This window comes from Cryptomeria japonica, chromosome 5 (genome assembly GCF_030272615.1).
Source record: "Cryptomeria japonica chromosome 5, Sugi_1.0, whole genome shotgun sequence".
NCBI lineage: Eukaryota > Viridiplantae > Streptophyta > Pinopsida > Cupressales > Cupressaceae > Cryptomeria > Cryptomeria japonica.
Window position 1 is genome coordinate 648,060,626 of NC_081409.1, and position 6,709 is coordinate 648,067,334.

Consider the following 6,709-nt stretch of genomic DNA (forward strand, 5'->3'; position numbering starts at 1 on the left):
AATCATCAACTATCTAATTTTATACCAATGATGGTATGACTCCAAGCTAGTCTCTGAGATATTCAAAAGTCTCCTTAGGCAAAGGTTTTGTGAAAATATCTGCAAGTTGTTCTTTAGTATTCACATAAACCAGTTTTATCTCCTTTTCTTCAACTTTTTCCCTTAGAAAATTCAGTTTGATAGAAACATGTTTAGTTTTAGAGTATAATACTGGATTTTTAGATATATCAATTGCTGCAGTGTTATCACAATATATAGTAATAGGTTCCTTGCATTTTACCTTTATGTCTTTCAACATTTGCTTAAGCCATAGTACCTATGTACAGTTAGTTGTTGTTGCAACATATTTTGATTCTATTGTTGATGAAGACGTACAACTCTGTTTCTTACTCAACCAAGAAACTAATCTCTTTCCAAGAAAGAATGCTCCTCCAGTCGTGCTTTTTCTATCATCCACATCTCCTGCCCAATTTGCATCTGTGTATGCACATAGATCAAAATTTTCATCTCTAGGATACCATAATCCAAGATTTGTTGTTTCTTGTAAGTACCGAAAAATCCTTTTTACTGCTGATTCATGATTTTCCTTAGGATTACTTTGAAATCTAGAAATAATACATACTGCATTCATAATATCAGTTCTGGTTTGTGTCAAATATAGTAAACCTCCTATCATAGATTTGTATCTAGTTGGATTAACAAGTGTAGATTCATCCCTTTGAGATAATTTGTCATTTGTAGTCATAGGTGTGCTTATCGGTTTAGAGTTCTCTATCCCAAATTTCTTTAGTAATTGTTTCAAGTACTTGGATTGACTCAAAAATATACCTTTATCAGTCTATGAATTCTGCAATCCTAAAAAGAGTTTTATTTCTCCAATCATAGACATTTCAAATTCTTGCTGCATTTTAATAGAAAATTCCTGACATAATCCATCTTCTCCTCCAAAGATTATATCATCAATGAATACTTCTATAATCAAGATGTCATCATTAGTTATTTTGTAATATAAATTGTTGTCTGCATTTCCTTTAGTAAAACCAATCTTTAAAAGATACATATCCAACCTTGCATACCAAGCTCTTGGGGCTTGTTTCAATCCATACAGAGCTTTTCTTAACCTGCAAACCATATCATTGTCATTTGTCAAAGAAAATTCATCAGGTTGTTCAATATAGACTTCCTCTTCAAGATCTCCATTCAAAAATGCACATTTAATATCCATTTGATAAACTTTGTAGTTCTTGTGAGCTGCAAAAGCCAAGAATAATCTGACTGCCTCAATTCTAGCTACTAGTGCAAAGGTTTCATTGTAATCAACTCCTTCTTTCTTAGAATATCCCTTACATGCTAGTCTTGCTTTATTTCTAACAACCTTACCATCTTCATTAATTTTGTTTCTAAATACCCATTTGGTTCCAATTACATTTTTATCTTTAGGCCGGAGAACTAATGTCCAAGTATTATTTTTCTCAATTTGTCCTAATTCTTCTTCCATAGCTTTAATCCAAAATTTGTCTTCACATGCCTCATTGATAGATGATGGTTAAATTTGAGAAATAAGACATACCTCTTCATTTTCCAATCTTCCTCTTTTCATAACTCCTTTAAATTTGTTTCCAATTGTCTGATCTTCCAAATGATTCAATCTTACATACCGGGGTGTCTTATTTTGTTGTTGTTCTTCAATCACCGTGGAATCCTCTGATGGTACCGGGGTAACTGGATCTTCATTCTGTACCGGTGGATTTAGTGTAGGTTCATTTATCACAATGTCTCTTACCGGTTCTATATACCTTGAAGTTCCTCTGAATTGTTCATCAATCTTTATATTTGTACTCTCAACAATTTTCTCCAATCTCTTATTAAAACATCTATATGCCTTCCTCTTAGATGAATAATGGTGCAGGAGCACCTAGGCCTCATTTTCATCGCAGGTTTGATAGCAATTTTGGTTTTTATTAGTTTTAAGTTGCAAAGTTTTCTAAGATGTTTTTGAAGTTGTTATAGGTTGTTTGGATGAGTTTTGAACTCATTGTGTGGTCTTGGTTTCCTGTTTTCTTCTTTTTGCTCAAAGTTGCCAGTTTGGGAGTTGCCTAGCAAATTGTTGTCAAAAGTGAGTTTTTAATGTGTTTTTGTTTTGAAAAGTGTTTAGGCATGTTTTGTGCTTGGGTTTTAGGGGTGAGTAATGTTCTAAGATGATTGGTGGTTTTTGAGACCAACCTTGCATAATCTAGGCATCAATAGTTGTCATTTTAGACATGAAAATGTCAAATTTGTGTGCTCTTGGACATGTACATGTCCATATAGGAGGATAACTGACATGGAGAGGTATTTATTCTCTTGTTTGAGCCATTGTAAGGGTTGATCATTCGGAATTATCAAGCACTTTGCAAGTTTGCACCATTTTTACCTTGTTTTTCACTATGTTTTGACTCCATGTGAGCAGCAGTCCGTACACCTGTTGTACGTGGCCATACTATTTTTGCATTTCCCAGTACTCTTATATTTCCTAAAGCTTTTCTCTTTTGTGGCATTGAATTTTATTAAGTTTTGAGTTTTGTGCAAAAATATTTAGTTTTGACAGTTTCGCTGCCTTGTCTAGGAAATTGGCAAGGATGCTTGACCAACTTGGCTTTTTGAGGCACTAAATGCTCATGGCTTCCCAAGAACTAGTTGGTCAAATTTTAAGATATGTACATAATTTTTTTGATTTCAAAAGTGCAAGTGTAAGGAGTTTTGTGGCCATGGAGCCCTAGGCAAGTCTGCCATTTGACTAGGGTCTTTGAAGAAGTTTGATGCTTTGCTCTTCCATAGCAAATGCACTCATTAGATTATCAGACCTGTTTTGATGTTTAAGTTTTAATGTAAAGGCAAAGAGGCTTTCTAAGCCATAATGAGGATGATTTCATTTTTAGTTTGTGAAAAAGATGTAAAAGACACCGAGTCATTGTTTTGGAGTTAATTTCCTTTCACTTGCTTACTCTCCACCATACATTGGAGTTTGTAAACAATTGTACCTCTCTCTATTTGTTTGCAAAAAAGATCAAGGAATGGTTTTTTTACCCTTCCCATGGGTCTTGAGGTTTCCAAAGATCAATTGATGATCCTTTAGGCAAGGTTGTAATGCCCAACTTGCTGTCACAGTCATTTATGACTGATTTTTGTATTCTTGGTTGATTGGTTTTTGTAATCTTCCTCTTCCAAGTGGCAGGTATGAAGGAAATCAAGCATCAAAAGGCATATCATTGCTAAGAAATCACAAATAAAATCTTCAAATAAGAGTTTTTGATAGTGTAAAGTGTAGGTCCAAAGTGAAAGACAGTGAGAAGGCAAAAATGCAGTCATAATTTCCTTGACAATGAACAAGTCTTTGTTTGTAATTGCCTAATGGATTTTGTGTAGGGTTAATGTGATTCTCTTTTGTTCCTAATTATATATGATTTCACATGATTTGAATGTATTTTGGTACTCATGTAACTGATGTGTTTGTAGACAGCAAGAATGGAAAAGTTGTCATTGTTGCATACCCCTCATGAGCAATTTTTGTAAATCTTGTTCCCTAACCTTGGAAAGGTGTAAAACTGTATTTTTGTGGCTTAACTAGCATGTAAAATGGTAGAACCAAGTTTTCATGGTTTATATTGAGGTTCTTAAACTTGTTAGTCCATGTTTGCCACCAAAACCTTTCCAAACCCTCCTTTTTGCACCCATTTTTGGGACAGTCATGGAGAAGACTTAAGGGACCCTAAAATTCAAAAAATCTTCAAGAACCCCCAAAAGGGTCCATATATGAGATTCTTTTAGTCTGGAAGTTCATCATTGGAGCAGGGTGAGCACAAAACCCCAAAAGGAGGGCTAATTCCTAGTAGCCCATTTTAGGCCTAAAACTTGGGTTTTTGTCAAATCGGGTACACAAATGGAGGATGTAAAGATTGAAACCCTTCAAATATAGTTGAGACAAGTTTTCTTTGCATACAATTAACATATTTGGTGAGGTAGACTCTATAAGTTGGTTTGTGGCACTTATGAAGGATCACTACACTACAAAACATAGAAGGCCAAAGACACCCATGGGGGTATAACATGACACAAACTTGCAATCCAATAAAAGGAGACCTTATGCAGTCAGAGAATAAATCAGGGAAAAAGGGAATGAATCCCAATTAAGTGAGTAAATTGTTAGATTACTAAGCCAACAACTATGGATTTGAAGCCCTTAAGTAACCAAGGAGAGTTTGACTTAGGGAGGTGGAACAAGGAGAGTTGCTAGATTGCCTTTGAGATTTTTGCACTCTAATTTGGGTGACTACACCTTGAAACTAACAAAGGACCTATCACCTAATAACATACAAGCCTATTGGGCAACCCACTTGTACTATCTCCCTATCATAGTGGTATCAGAGCATAGTTACACTTGGGAAGAAGTAGCAATTTGGCAACCATGGTGACAAATGCAAAATTAGCAAAGAAAGTGGAAGACCAAGAAGAAGAAAATAAGTTACTCAGAGTGAAGCTAGACCTCCTAGAGTAGAAGTTGGGAGAAGTAGAAGTGAAGGCAAATGAAGCCAGCAATAAGATAGAGGGAACAGAAGGTAGGGGTAAGCTATTAGCTATAGAGGATGAAACCCCTATATTAGACCCTGTGATAGAGAATGAACCCTTTTTGAAAGCCTTGAAGGCTATGAGTGGGAGAACACTAGAAGGAATCCCACTATTCAGTGGTAAAATGGACCCAGAAGTGGTCATGGAGTGGATTAAGGGTCTTGAGAACCATTTTGAATGTGATGGTGTGACAGAGGCCCAAAAAGTGAAGGTGGCTAAGTCTAGGTTGAGAGGAGTTGCCTTAACATGGTGGAAGTTCATTCAGGATGAATGTGAGAAAGAGGGAAAAAAGGCCACAGCAACTTGGAAGGGAATGTTGTCCAAAATCAGAGAGACTTACATTCCAAAGGACTATGAAATACAACTTCATAGGAAAAGGCAAAACCTTAGGCAAAAAGAGTTAGATGTTAATAGTTACACTGAGGAGTTCCAGAAGCTATGCCTTAGGTCAAAGATCCAAGAGGATGAAAATGTCAAGGTTGCTAGGTACCTCAATGGCTTGAGATGGAACATATAGGAAGAGTTAAGTTTGTTGTGTCCTACAACAGTTCAGAAGTGCTATCAACTTGCACTCAAGGTAGAGGAAAGGAGTAGGAAGAAGCAAGAGCAACATAACAAAGGTAGAGGAAGAGGCAGAGATGGTAGAGGCCATCGAGGTAGTTTTGGGGGAAGACACATAGATCAAAGGTCCCAGGAGAATCTAAGCTTATAGAGCAAAGCAGGGATTCTCAGAGCAAGCCCAACTATAGGGGTAGGGGATCAAGCAACCCAAGAAGGGGTAGGTCTAGTGGCCCAGGTAGAGGGTCTTACTTCTCCACAATGAAATGCTATAACTGTTAGAAATTGGGTCATCCTGCTTATAAGTGTCCAGAAAAGCCTAGTTCTTCCCATGGAGGTGAAAATAAAGTGAACTATGTTCAGGAGGAAGGAAGTAGTACAAGAACTCCAGCAATAAACCTAGCACCCAAAGATGGTGAGAGTCTAATGATGAGGAGAGCATTGATGCAAGAACCTCACAAGTGTGAAGTGTCTCAAAGAAGAGAATTGTTCAGGATAAAGTGCAAAATCTTGGGCAAGGTATGTAAGGTGGTTATAGATTTAGGTTCCATAGATAACATTATCTTAGAGGAGGTAGTTAGCAAATTGAACCTACCTAGAATGAGGCACAGTGAACCCTACAAGGTAACCTGGTTAAACAAGGGGCAACATGTCCTAGTTAATGAACAAGCATGGGTAGACTTCAACATAGGTGAATACAAGGATAGGATACTATGTGACATCCTTCCTATGGATGCTTGCCATCTACTATTGGGTAGACCTTGGCAATTTGACAGAAGGGCACACCATGATGGTGAAAAAAACACATATTCCTTTCAAAAGAATGGCATTGTCTACAAAATTCAGTCCCTTAGTGAAGAGACAGAGAATAGCAAACCACAGACACCTAAAGTGATATTAGTCAATGAAAAAGAGTTCATCCAAACCATGAAAGAGGGAGATGGGATTGGTTATGCACTTGTAGTGAAACCTAAGGAGGAGAAGAAAGAAAAACAAGTTGAGATCCCACAAGAAGTGCAGCAAATTCTTGATAACTTTAAGGGCATCATCAGTGATGGACAACCAACAACATTACCTCCTCCTAGAGCCATTAGTCATCAGATTGACTTTATACCAGGAGCTTCTTTGCCAAACAAAGCAACTTATAAGATGACTCCTGAATAGAAAAAAGAGGTAGCTAGATAGATTCAAGAGTTATTGGATCAAGGATTAATAAGAAAGAGTATAAGTCCTTGTGCCATACCCACTGTGTTGGCACCTAAGAAAGGGGGCACATGGAGACTATGCACAGGCTCCAGAGCCATCAACAAAATTACAATAATGTATAGGTTCCCTATTCCCAGGATAGAAGATTTGATGGATTGTTTAGGGGGTGCAAGGTAAAGAGTGGTTACCATCAGATAAGAATAAAAGAGGGTGATGAGTGGAAAACTGCTTTCAAAACAAATGAGGGTCTTTTGTGTGCTCTTGGACATGTACCTATTCATACAGGAGGATAACTAACTTGGAGAGGTATTTATTCTCTTGTTTGAGCCATTGTAAGGGT